The sequence below is a fragment of the Protopterus annectens genome, chromosome 2.part0, assembly GCF_019279795.1.
Source record: "Protopterus annectens isolate FY-2018-M chromosome 2.part0, PAN1.0, whole genome shotgun sequence".
Classification (NCBI taxonomy): Eukaryota; Metazoa; Chordata; order Ceratodontiformes; family Protopteridae; genus Protopterus; species Protopterus annectens.
In genome coordinates this window covers 769,992,193-770,005,903 of record NC_056728.1, presented here as the reverse complement: position 1 = coordinate 770,005,903, position 13,711 = coordinate 769,992,193, and positions in this window count along the sequence as shown.

The window sequence follows — 13,711 nt, the reverse complement described above, 5'->3', positions numbered from 1 at the left end:
TTTTAAGTATTCATGCACATTTCTTTTACGAATATCATCCCTTATGCTTTTTGTATACATATGTATTATATGCACATTTGTTGTGTTTATACACCTTAGTAATAAGTAATTTTAGCAGTTTTTAAGTTACAATTTTAACGTGTTTTAACTACATTTTTGTACATTTCCATACATCATGTACTAGTACACATGCCTGAATGTATGAAATTTAGTTTGAAGTGTAAGTTTTATTATAAGTATTATATACTAATTTTACTTAACTGTATGTAAAGGTTTGTTGAACATATGGAACATATATTTGTCAGTGGCGCTTTAAGCTTTGCTAATGAGTTTAGCTATGATTGGTCAGTAAAGAATATTTAAATGTACTCTATTAGAACAAGTTGTAAAAGTTTGAAAAAGCCTAACGGCGAAAGCGCTCACTTTATTTCTTGTTAATAAAGCTGCTTTTATCCTATTGGAGTTGATGACTGCTATTTCCTGACGTTGGAGCAGTGGAGTGGTTTTTACCTGTATACGCTTTCCTGAAGAGGAATAGTTTGCGTGGCGCTCCACTTAATAGCATTTTCTATTTGCTTTGGAACAGTGGTTGTGCTTTGACAAGCACAGCCTGGATTACTTGGCTTTAACAGTTGATACTGCTGTTTGCGACAGCGTTTTATACGCTTTCCTGAAGAGGAATAGTTTGTGTGGCGTTCCACTTAACAGCATTTGCTTTTGAACAGTGGTTGTGCTTTGATAAGCACAGCCTGGATTACTTGGCTTTAACAGTCGACACTGCCGTTTGCGACAGCGTTACATGGTGAATGATTTTTGTTATATTTTTTTCTTTACGCTGTCGAACTCCTTCCTGAGTGCTGTGGCATTTGTGATTTTTTTACATATAGCAACATCTGTCCACTGTATAACATGCTACATACTGATTACAAGATAACTGGAGTGTGTCGGTGTTATAATGAAAAAGGCACTAGTATGCTGGTTAAGCATATAAACACCATCATGCATGTGTAAGTGCATATGAGCGGAGAATGTATTGACACACTGATGTACATATATACAATCATATATATATATATATATATATATATATATATATATATATATATATATATATATATATATATATATATATATATATATATATATATATACACATATATATAGACATATATATATATATATATATATATACGTATATATATATATATATATATACATATATACATGCCTTGCATACGCACACACACACACACACAAATATATATATATATATATATATATATATATATATATATATATATAAAACAGCAAGATATGAATATGCATGTATGAATATATATTCAGATATATCTGTATATATTAATGTAAAAAAAAAATAAATATATATATATATATATAGATAGATATATATATATGCTACAGTAAATATACACATGTATATACCTAGGTTATGTTACAGCAGTTACGGGTAACATGTTTAGACCAGGCATATGTTGGTGGGAGGTCCACTCAACAAACATCTACCTCCCACCCCCCCACAGCTAGGTTGGTGGAACATACAGACACGCAATAAAGGTAAATACAACACTGCTTCCCAGAACACTGGCAGGAAACTACCAGTGGGAGAGATCTACAAGGTCTACACTTTAAACATGGAGAGCAACGTCCCTTGCGGGACACCAAAAATTGGTACATCCAACCAATGGGGGTAACACTATTATGACCAAGTTGTAGCTGTACACGGAACAGTAGGTTGTGCAAGCCTGATAACACATGGGTTGACACAACGTATGACATGTATCCCGACACAGGGAGAGTGGGCAATGTGTAGGGGTGTGTTCATATCCCACCTGCGTCCACCTGCGCACACAGTAAGGATGAGTGTTATAGAGTAGTGGCAGGTGGGGGAACTATGGGTATGCGATTATGGGGCTAGGCATGCAGGTGTTGGCTGGCAGACATGTATTAGGACTGCCCCGTGGGTGTAAGTAATATTCCTATGTAGGTATAGCAGACGCCCATACCTCCCAAACCTTAATAGCACATCTACTGGACAGTCCATAAACCATTGGGGAAACACATAGGGACCATATCATTGAACTGTCCCCAGTTACTAGGGACGTCCGTGATTACGAATCAGAATCTAACACAGTCCCAACTAAACCCTCCTAGAACTAGTGATATTAGGAGGAAAGGTGGCGGAATGCATGTAATGAATAATGACAACATGTAAGAGTAATAAACAGCATGTACCTCAGGCAATGTGCATGAATACATATGTGCTCTGTGTCCGTCAATGTGTCAGGTTAATAGCACCAACCTTCTAAATGTGTCCCTGAGGTCGTTATGCAGTGTCCCTGATTCAGTGTTCATTCTTCCTCATTTGTATGAGAGGTCTGATAGCGAGAGAAAGTGCATGTTCCGCCAACTACCTTAGAAAGTTGATAGAATAATAGGGTTGGAGTCACCACCTGTCCACCTTTGCGAGGGACACTCCCCTTTGGGCAGTTGTCTCCTGCATAATAACTGTAATTAAGGCAAATGTCCTGTGATTTAGGGCAAAGATTACCTATATTGTCTGTAGTAGTTGCATAAAACAATTATGTTCATCTGAAACACGTAAATGTTATAGGTAACAGTATAATCAACTATAATGCTACAAGAGTAACCTTTTATTTAGGCAAAACAGTGAAGTATTCCCCTTTCTACAGGCTGTGGGTGTGTTGCCCTGCAAAGTCTGACATCTCTACATACAGGTCCTATAGGGTTGCCACCTTTCCAAATGGCCAGAGTGGGACATGTTCTGTAGAAATGTCAGACATTCCAGGACAAAACATACCTACAGCCGTGCATAGTACAGGATTACACTTATTTGCACAAATAAAAGCTTAATCTAGTTCCATTTGAATTACTTATGCTACTTCACATAACATATAGAAGTGTCATATATAAAATAACTGTTGTATGCAATTATTACTGAAACGTAGAATATAATAATGTCCTGTAATCTGGACATGTGCTATGTCTTGATTATTTTCGCAGTGTCCCTCGCAAAGTGGGACAGGTGGTAACCCTAAAGTCCCACCTTGGCCAATTGAAAAGGTGGCAAACCTATAATAGGTATGCGGTAGCATGACCCATCCGACGGATGTGGCTCCCACAACTCAACTACTTGTCTGTAATGCAGAGTCTTGGTTCCCATGTATCAGCCAGATGGGAGCAGAGTGTATGTGGAACACACAAATATGATTAATTCACTGGACAGACCGCTGATTCCATACAGTCGAATGCCATGCCGTCGCCTAATGGGCAGCCATTCCCGATAGTGTAGTCATGTAGTCCGATGTGATAGGCATCACAAGGTGGGAACAGATTGTAAGAGGAACACACAAATATGAATGATTCACCGGACAGGCTGCTGATTCCGTACAGTCGAATGCCATGCCATCGCCTAATGGGCAGCCATTCCCGATACTGTAGTCAGGAGTGGCCTTAGATCAACTGGTGCCTTAGGCAGACAGCACAACGGCATCCCCCACCACACCACCCAGTGCCCCATCCTGGTCTACCTACACCAAATAAATACTGGTAAAGTGCCCCCACTAAAGCGGAGCCCTAGGCGGCCGCTTAGTTGGCCTATGCCTACGGCCAGCTATGACAATAGTCATGTAGTCTGATGTGATAGGCATCACTAGGTAGGAGCAGATTGTAAGAGGAACACACAAATATGAATGATTCTCCGGACAGGCCGCTGATTCCGTACAGTCGAATGCCATGCTGTCACCTAATAGGCAGCAATTCCTGATACTGTATTCATGTATTCTGATGTAATAGGCATCACAAGGTGGGTGCACATTGTATGAGGTATACACAAATATGATTGTGTGACTGGACAGGCCGCTGATTCTGTACAGTCGAAAGCAATGCCGTCGCGCAATGGGTGGCCAATCCCGATACTGTAGTCATGTAGTCCGATGTAATAGGCATCACAAGGTAATATTGTGGTCCTCGCTCACACCCAGGGGTGTGAGTGACAGATGCAAGCACCAATATCGATGCATTAGCAAGTGCGGGATCGAGCGGGTGTAAGTGTGTTTGGCTACCAGTATGCGAGTATTGCACTGGTTAAGCAATGTAGAGGCTAACCGAGCATAAGAGGCTGTAACCAGAGGTCAGCAGTGCCTAACACCACGCAAACTCATGCACACTCGCTCCCAACTGCTTTAATGTGCCTTACTCCCTCCGTATCCAATGGGCTTGTTCTGCCCTGCAACCAACTAAACATCCTTCGCAAGGTTCGGAACCAGGACCCTGCGCACACAGCTAAAGTGTATTACCAATACGCCATGGCAGATATACAGACAACGGACAGTACCACAAACATATCATACAGCGCAGTCATTCAACAGTATAGGAAAGTATCCCATCATGTAGATGTACATGTGAGTGTTTATGTCAAGCATATAGGTACATACATATATAGAGATGTATCAGGAGCATACCATGTGGCAACAAAGCATTACAAACAAATGAAATGGGAAACACCAGTGATGCCTGTATTATGTAGTGGTGTTGCTCTATGTGATCACAAGACTCCCTCAGACAGACATGTGTTAGTCATACACGCAAATAGTTGTACTTTGGCCGTATACGTTACTCTATGCATGTAATGTACATTAACACAACAGTACCTGTCCAATCATTATGTGTGAACAGTACTCTTGCAATGTGCTGTGTGCAACATCATCATCATGATAAAGGTAAATGGGGTAACCATAGAGGGACCGGTAGTGTTTTGTGTACAATGGGGTCATCCTCCTCACGTGTACCTGGACCATGTAAGAGTGATGTGCATACCAGAATCGTGTGCCTGAGGGACAGGGGTGAGGATAACAGTAGTATGTTATGATGCATATTGCAAAGGGTTTCATGTGTACAGTGGGCATGTGTGTGTAATGGGCAGCTATGTATAAGGCAGATGGTGTCCTAGGAGCAGAATGACCTTATGTGTCCATAGGTGAGGGTCAAATTTTGGGGAAGGAGTGTAGATATGGCCATGGAGGATAGGTAGGAGCACAGAAATGACAGCATACAGGGTTGGTATATGACACATGTGGGGGGGATACACCCTTGATGGGGATGGGTCTTCAGCATTCAAAAGCCCATGGGAACAGTGGGACAGAGGTCCCCAGCCATGGGCAACTGCCACTGCACCTACACAGCTGCAAAGGAGGCAGTGCTGGGGGCTGTCCAGGAGGGGCAGCATCACCCTGTAAATGTGACACTCTGCCATTGAACTGGCGTATCTGGCTTCGTAACCCTTTAGGGAGCCACCAATGCAACACGTCCGGGACCACACAACAGCAGATATGTACCTGTCTGGTCCTACTCCCAAGGGGGACATGCTCCCTCATCAGTGGTGGTACCACCAGAAGGTGGTGCAGAGCCAACAGAGGTTAATGTCTATGGCTGGGCCCCAGATGTGCTAGTGTCCGGTGCCATGGTCAGTTGAAGTGGGACAGGAGGATCTGCCAGGACCTCCCAACCCATTCAGCCTATGGTGTTGCATTTTAAACCCACATATGGCTTAGTGATAGACAACAGCATATAGGATTACCTATGACAGTATGCATAGATTCACCAGCAACCCAACACAGCAGATGGTATACATTTGCAGAGGGAGCACAACACATGCATATATACCGCATGGCAACTGTACAATGTGTAGTAGACGTGTGACCGCAGCTATGGGAATCCCTCACAGTGTCAGTCATGCCACTGTCTCATGTGACACATGTCCAGTCAGGGATGCAATGGTAGTAACACATCCCCGTCATCATGTACTGTCTGCAATCCTCACACCATGCTTCTGCTGTGCACAGATGTGTGTTCAGTGTGTAACACAAGAAACAAATGGTTGCACACACTGACCAGTTCACAGATGGCCCTACAGATGGGGGTCCCTCATGAACAGAGTACTGTCATGTCTGTATTATAATATGCAGAATAGCCATTACCACACATGTTAAACAGGCAGTAGTCTCAATGCAGCATAGCTACACTTACATGCTGTAGTTATGTATGGCACATCACCCTCCTGTCATTAGGCTATTTCCCACTGTGGAAAATGATTGAGGTACATGCAGATATCATCTGTGATGCCATGTCAGAACACCACATCCAGATACCACTCACAGTGACTGTCATGGCCAGATAATAACATGTTTCCCTAGATAATGTACTGTGTTTATCATGTAGATGGCTATGGGAACACTGTCACAGCTGTACCACATGCAATCAGCTAGAGGAGGACTGCAATAGGTGCAGAGGACATCACCTGACCATTTCCATCTCTTACAATACACATGCTGCTGCTGTGCAGGTGAACACCTTCACATCCACCAGATAGTGTGTGGGCGGACAGGCAATGTACACCAGGGAAGGGCTTGGAGACTTAACCATAAGCCTCACCTGCCGCACATCGAATAGTACAGGGGCAAACCCCTGACTACTCATTACTATTACATGTGCATGACGTTACTACATGTGCCACAATGGCGACATGTTGCTGTGCTGTAAGAACATGTGTGTAGGTGAGTGAGTGCCATCTGCAACAGATATAGTAGACATACATTAGATGTGGCACACGTCAGTCCACGTGAACGAATGCCATTTTCACCACAACCACACTCTAATGGACACGCAGTGACACCTTTGCCAGGGCCACAAATACACAATGTAACTACTTAGTTTGCCGCACCGCAATAATGCACAGGACCACATGCATCACAGGGGATATCTGGAGGTTCTATGGGCTAGGGCATGTGAAAGTGATTGACAACTGTTGGTATGCCAACGAGGTTTATACTGGGAGTGACTGCGGTTGGGAGCATCACAACCCACACACAGACACAGGGTGCCAGTACTGGCATGCAGGTATGCATTGCTCCATGGGTGTGTAGTGTTTGGCTGTGCAAGATGGCTGTACAAGGCTGGGTTAGGAGTAATCCTTGCCATCGCGTCACCAGATAATGGTGTGCAGTGCAGGGGTGTAGTGTCTGCAATGTCCCACACAGATGGGTACTGCATTATCTGGCCTGACATCCTGGTTACCAATGTCTAAGGCCATAGCTTTGCAATGCATGCCATGTCTGTGTTTGATAGTCCTTCACATGGACATTGCCTGGGATGTGCATGTCCCACAATACTGTACAGTGACATGTACAGGTGTACCCGGTTTGGCAGACACATGTAGTGTACACAGCCTGTTATACCCCGATATGCCAATACTGGCCTGGTGTGGCAAAACCTGCTTATAGTGAGCAGGTCAACCCTGCACCTATATGGATAGTATGATACAGGTATTCCGTGGTGTCAGTGGCATGGGTCCATACAGGGCACATGTGTACAGCATTGTCTGGCCTTAGTGGATCATATTTGATGGCACCACATATGTTGCAGGCATTCAGTGTGGAACATAGTGAAGGCACAATGTCCGCATATATGTGCCTATTGTACCACTGTACATGGGGCCATGTCCTCTGCAGGCCACTGCAGTCACACCATGCCTACTAGCTGTCCTCAATGTGCATGTTACTAGCAACATCGTGGCATATCCTAGGCAAGGTTGTATGTGCATGTGCATGGCACATGGGTACGGGACATATACCGGGTACTAGTAGGGCTGCATACTTAGTTCACTAGCCCTTTTGCCAGATGTATGGGTATGGCTTGCCAACACTGTGCCATGGCTGACTGACAGCTGTACTCCTCGTGAGGTGGCCAATGTGTCATAAGACAGATACTATACAGGAAAACTACAAAACCCACTCCCAAACATGTCCAATGGTAAGACAATCACAGCCACCTCTACACAGACTCTGACAAACAATTGCCATGTCTTGAATACAAACCCTACCATATCACACTGCAGCAACACGCATTTAGGGCACTCGCTACGGCGAATACTACAAAGCACTGTATTTGTCTTATGCAGGCAGACACACACACTTGGCATGCCCTGGATTAGAACACCGACCTACCTACTTTACTACACTACAGCATTACGCAGTTTCAGAATGCACTACCGAGATTACTGGGACACAGTCCTCCCAGAGGTGTATTTGTAGATGGGTGACATCACTGTCCTTGCTAATGGTGGGTATAAGAAACATATGGAGTGTGAGCAGTATAAAAGCATTACTCCATCCTCAGGTAAATGGGGACACACACACACACACACACACACACACACACACGGCAAGTGTGGGATTAGAACACTGACCTAACTACTTTATTACACTACAGCATTACACAGTTACAGAACACGCTACAGAGTTTACTGGGACACAGTACTCCCAGAGGTGTATTTGTAGATGGGTGACATCATCGGCCTTGCTAACGGTGGATATAAGAAATGTATGGAGTTTGAGCAGTATAAAAGCATTACTCAGTCCTCATGCAAACTGGGACACACACACACGGCAAGTGTGGGACTAGAATACTGACCTAACTACTTTATTACACTACAGCATTATGCAGTTACAGAATACGCTACTGAGATTTCTGAGACATCGCACTCCCAGAGGTGTATTTGTAGATGGGTGACATCATCGACCTTGCTAACAGTGGGTATAAGAAATGTATGGAGTATGAGAAGTATAAATGCATTACTCAGTCCTCAGGCAAACGGACACACATGGCAAGTGTGGGACTAAAACACCGACCTATCTCTTTTTTACACTACAGCATTACGCAGTTACAGAACACGCTACCGAGATTACTGGGACACAGCACTCCCAGGGGTGTATTTGTAGAGGGGTGAAATCATCGGCCTTGCTAATGGTGGGTATAAGAAATGTATGGAGTGTGAGCAGTATAAAAGCATTACTCAGTCCTCAGGAAAATGGGGACACACACACACACACACACACACACACGGCAAGCGTGGGACTAGAACACAGACCCATCTACTTTATTACACTACAGCATTACGCAGTTACAGAACGCGCTACCGAGATTACTAGGGTGCAGTACTCCCAGAGGTGTATTTGTAAATGGGTGACATCATCGGCCTTGCTAACAGTGGTTATAAGAAATGCATGGAGTGTGGGCAGTCTAAAAGCAATGTACAGTACACTGGCAAATGGGGACAGACATACACACACATGCCAGTGGCGGGTATGGAACACCTGCCTATTTACAGATTACTATTACAATACTACATACTTACGAATCATGCCACACATGCTACACATGTCAAGGATGTCATTATGACCATCTGGGAATGCGGACATCAACAGGGATGCAGGCAGTTAAGATGTACATACCTGTGAACCTGTGTGTTTAAAGTAGGAATCCATCCTGACTTGGAGTATGCCCATCTGTGGAATGGACGACTGCTACCACTATACAGGGTTACAATGGCCATTCCCATACACAGAGGCACATAACCGACACAAGGTGTCACTGAGCATGCTCACACATTTAGTAGCACTATGTGTCCATCTACACAAGGATATACTGGGCATGCTCATACACTTAGTAGCACAGGGGGCATGCTCACACACTTAGTAGTACAGGGCTGGTCGGAATACACTACTATGTGTCCATCTACACAAGGATATACTGGGCATGGTCATAATCCTAGTAGCACAGGGCTGACTGGGATGCACTCTGATGCTAAACACGGAAGGCCACAGTGGCCATGCTATTACAGATAGACGTAAAGAACACATTGTAATGGGCTCTGGTGTTAGTAGTTGTCATTGTTAGCAGGAACACTGCTCTACATATATTTGACACCAGTCTTTTACACAATATCTGCTGTCATTCTGGTATGAAATGGCTGACAGTAGGCAGGCCTTTGTCACATATCACATGCATCCATGATTCAAGGGAGTGTAGATATTACCCAAGTCGCATCCGCCCACACAGTGCCATTCCAAGGCAAATGTCCTAAACACAGGTTAATTCCCATACACCTACAGGACAACTGCATTGCTTTCTTACGCTAACCAGTGCTAGATGTGTAGCATCCATATTCACAGCTGGTCACTGTAGATCCAACAATGGGGAGTACTGACATCTGTGCAGTGAGGAAAACCTGGCTGATGGCTCTGCAGTGCACAATAGCAGTACCACCATATACCTCAGAACCTAGCACTACCACCATATACCTCAGAACCAGACATGTGGGCCATAACACAGGTACAAACCACTCCAGGTGGTGTACCACATACATAAAGGCCACTCACATGTATTGACCGGTCCCCCCACGAAAGGCATCACAGATGAGCCATGTGCAAGACACAGTGTCACGTGCTGCATTCTAGGATGTAAACCTCAGACACCACCATGCCCTCAGACCACCAACACGCATCCATACATGTTGTATGACATAGAAGAGTACACCACCATGTGACCCTTGACCTGTGTACTGTACTAAGCTCTACATCAACTGTAGAGAGTACAGATGTACTGACACAGTTACATCATGTGTTATGCAATGCAATGATACCACTGTCTGTGACCAGGTCAGCTGAACATATCCCAGGGTCCCTCGGTACTTTCCACCATTAGCAGATGACTGTTGCTGTACACGAGTACACACCCTCATGTATGGATATGAAATACTTATACCTGTCCTGGGTATTTACATGCCACACACACACACACACACACACACACACACACACACACACACACACACACACACACACACACACAACATACCTGTAAATAGCATAGCTGTTGTTGTCCTTTGTGCAAACTAGTGGCTACAGCCATTACACACATGCACAAGGAATGTAGGTCCATGGCTGCTGAATGCTAACAGTACATAAGGTGTGATATCAATGTTGACAGAGGTAACATCCCCTCTGTACTGGTCACCCATTATATCATACAACAGTCCATGTGTCATGTATGTCATTACACATATCCACCAATTGCAATGCCTACAAACATGCCCAAATGTCAGGATTGTAGGACCTACACACCTGTACACGTAGTGTTGTGCATTCAGATAACATGCATGTGCAGTTGCTGATGTATGCAGGTGACGTGTATCCTAGTACATCATACAGTTGCAATGCAGCCTCAACATTGCCAACTGTATATGGTGATATGCTGAATGTACAGAAATATGTACCTCAGGTATGGACAGATGTGTGGAAATAACTAAGTAGTGGGGCATCTTTGCAGATGGATGTTTGCTGTGGACAGCTCACAGGTGTGTCACAAGCAGTCCTACAATACCCGGTGTAACCGGTAAGCAATGGTTTCATTAAGTGAAGGACATAACACACAACTTAGACAGTGGTCAGGATGACAGTGAATGTAAATCACTTGACACCTGTTAATAGTTATGACGTCCCTAGTGCATATATCAGCACTGTTGCCACAGGAAGCGTCAGTACAGTTTGTAAAGCGTGCAATACTGCAGTATGTCTGACATACATAACATGAGCTGGGCAGGTCTGAGATTCACAGTACTGGCATGTGTGATTGCGTGTGTGTCCATATATGTCACGTATTGCGGGGAATACATCTCAGTTGTTACTCACTCTCCTGTACACTAGTGTACACATCTGTACAGACTGCAATGTAGAAAGCAGGACATAGGCAGGGGCGTGTATCTCACAAATGCAAGGTATCTGTATGTGCATGACATAGTTGTATTAATTACTGAATGCCACAGTGTGTGTATGTAGGGCTGACTGGTCCCTGGGGTGAGGATGTATGTTACCATACTGAACTGATAAGACCCCTCCCACCATCCAGGTGATGCATTCAACTATCCATGTTGATATCCCAGATCTTAGGCCGTACTGACTACCTGCACATGTGTATTCTCTGTGGCACGTCATGTAGGTGCACAGTACTGTAATGATGATTTGCATATAGGCAGGGGTCCTCATCCCACCAGTAACAAATGTGTACGAGTGTGTGTTACTGTGTCGGTGAATCCATGAGTGTGTGGGTGTGTTACTGTGTCACTGAATACATGTGTGTCAATACCTGAGTGTATGGGTGCAGTTGTGTGTTGGCATCCTGTCATGGGAACGTGTATTACTGATTCCCAATGAGGCATCACACTTTCCACTGGCCTCTACCCTTATAATCAGCTAGACCACTCTCTTACCTCACCAGTCCATGTAACTGTACCTGTGATGTCACCCTTTATGGATGTCATGTCTGTGGTCACAGTAGCTTAATACACAGCTTTCATGCTCTTGGATCGGTAGACATGTTTGTAATGTGGGACATTCTCACTGGTATGTGGCAGCTACACAGAGCATGCTGGTATATTCATACATACCTGTGAGTAGTCCACATTGACATATGGGACACTAACTGCAAACACTGACATCCACCGGTGCGTGCAATTAGACCTGAAGGAGGCCAGCAGAACATCATGACCAACATGCAGTTACTGTTGTTACACAAGACACATACTGTTAACAGTATTGTACACCAGTACTACATAGTATATCTCCTGCGTGTCAACAGTCCTCAACAGTTGTAAACTACACTTATCTTCTTAGTCTGTTCACCCTGTGCATCCCCGTCCCTCGAACAAATGATATTTAAAACCCTGTGCCCGTATTCTATTGTAGTGTTGCTAGTTATACCAAGTGGAAGTGAAACGCATCGTGTTAGCGCACCGCCAATTGCAATTGCTAAGCCTAGCCCAATGGTTTGGGTTACCACCTGTCCTACATTGTGAGGGACAGCCCCCCTCTAGGCAGATGTGTCCATACCAAAACCATTAAAAATGTGAAATGTCCTGCGATAGTAGGACATTATTATGTCCCATATTTTATGTAATAGTCCCATATAATACGTATGTCCGTATATAAAATGCCTATATGTTTTAAGAAACAGAATAAGCAAGTAAATGAAACAGAATAAGCAACTACACCGCTACAACAATAAAAGCTTATATGTAGGCATAAAACTAAAGTACTATTCATTGTAATGACCGTGGGTATGTGTTGGCCTGTAAACTCTGATGTGTGTCCCGAAAATGTCCCATCCAGGTCATATGAAAAGGTGGCAACCCTAACAATGGTCAGAGCATTCACCCAATATCTGCCTATTCGGGTCCAAGTCATCCATGTCAGGACAGCCCACAGATGAACGGGTATTACACGGGTCTACCTACCATGTCATGAAAGATAAGTATTTGCGTGTACCTATGTGCATGAAGTACAGCATGTGGACGATCAAATATGCTAGTGTAGACCTCACAACCATATTAGTCCCAGAGATATGTAGTGTACGCAATGTGTTCTGTTGACTGTGCCATGGGCCATCAACTAGAGAAGGGATGAATGATGTCTGTGGAATATGGGGGTGGGGGGGTGACAGGTAATGTAATAATTCGCCAAGGGGAGACTGGGTTGGATGCACAATAGGTGAACTGGAGGTCTACGAGGGAGCAGTGGGTGAATCGGGAAGATAATCAAAGAACAAATATACACATCTGCAATACAATCCCACAAAAATGTGAACATTAAAAAGTGCAATACACATGTACAGTAACGTTACCGGCACATACCCACATAATGGTCTGGCCTGAACTGAACCATCCAACCCCAAAATGCCTGGATACATAATTGAATACTCATCATCCCCTTCACAGCACACCACCCCCCCTCCTGAACGTCCACCAAAACCAGCAATGCTCGGGCTGCTAGATAGGCGT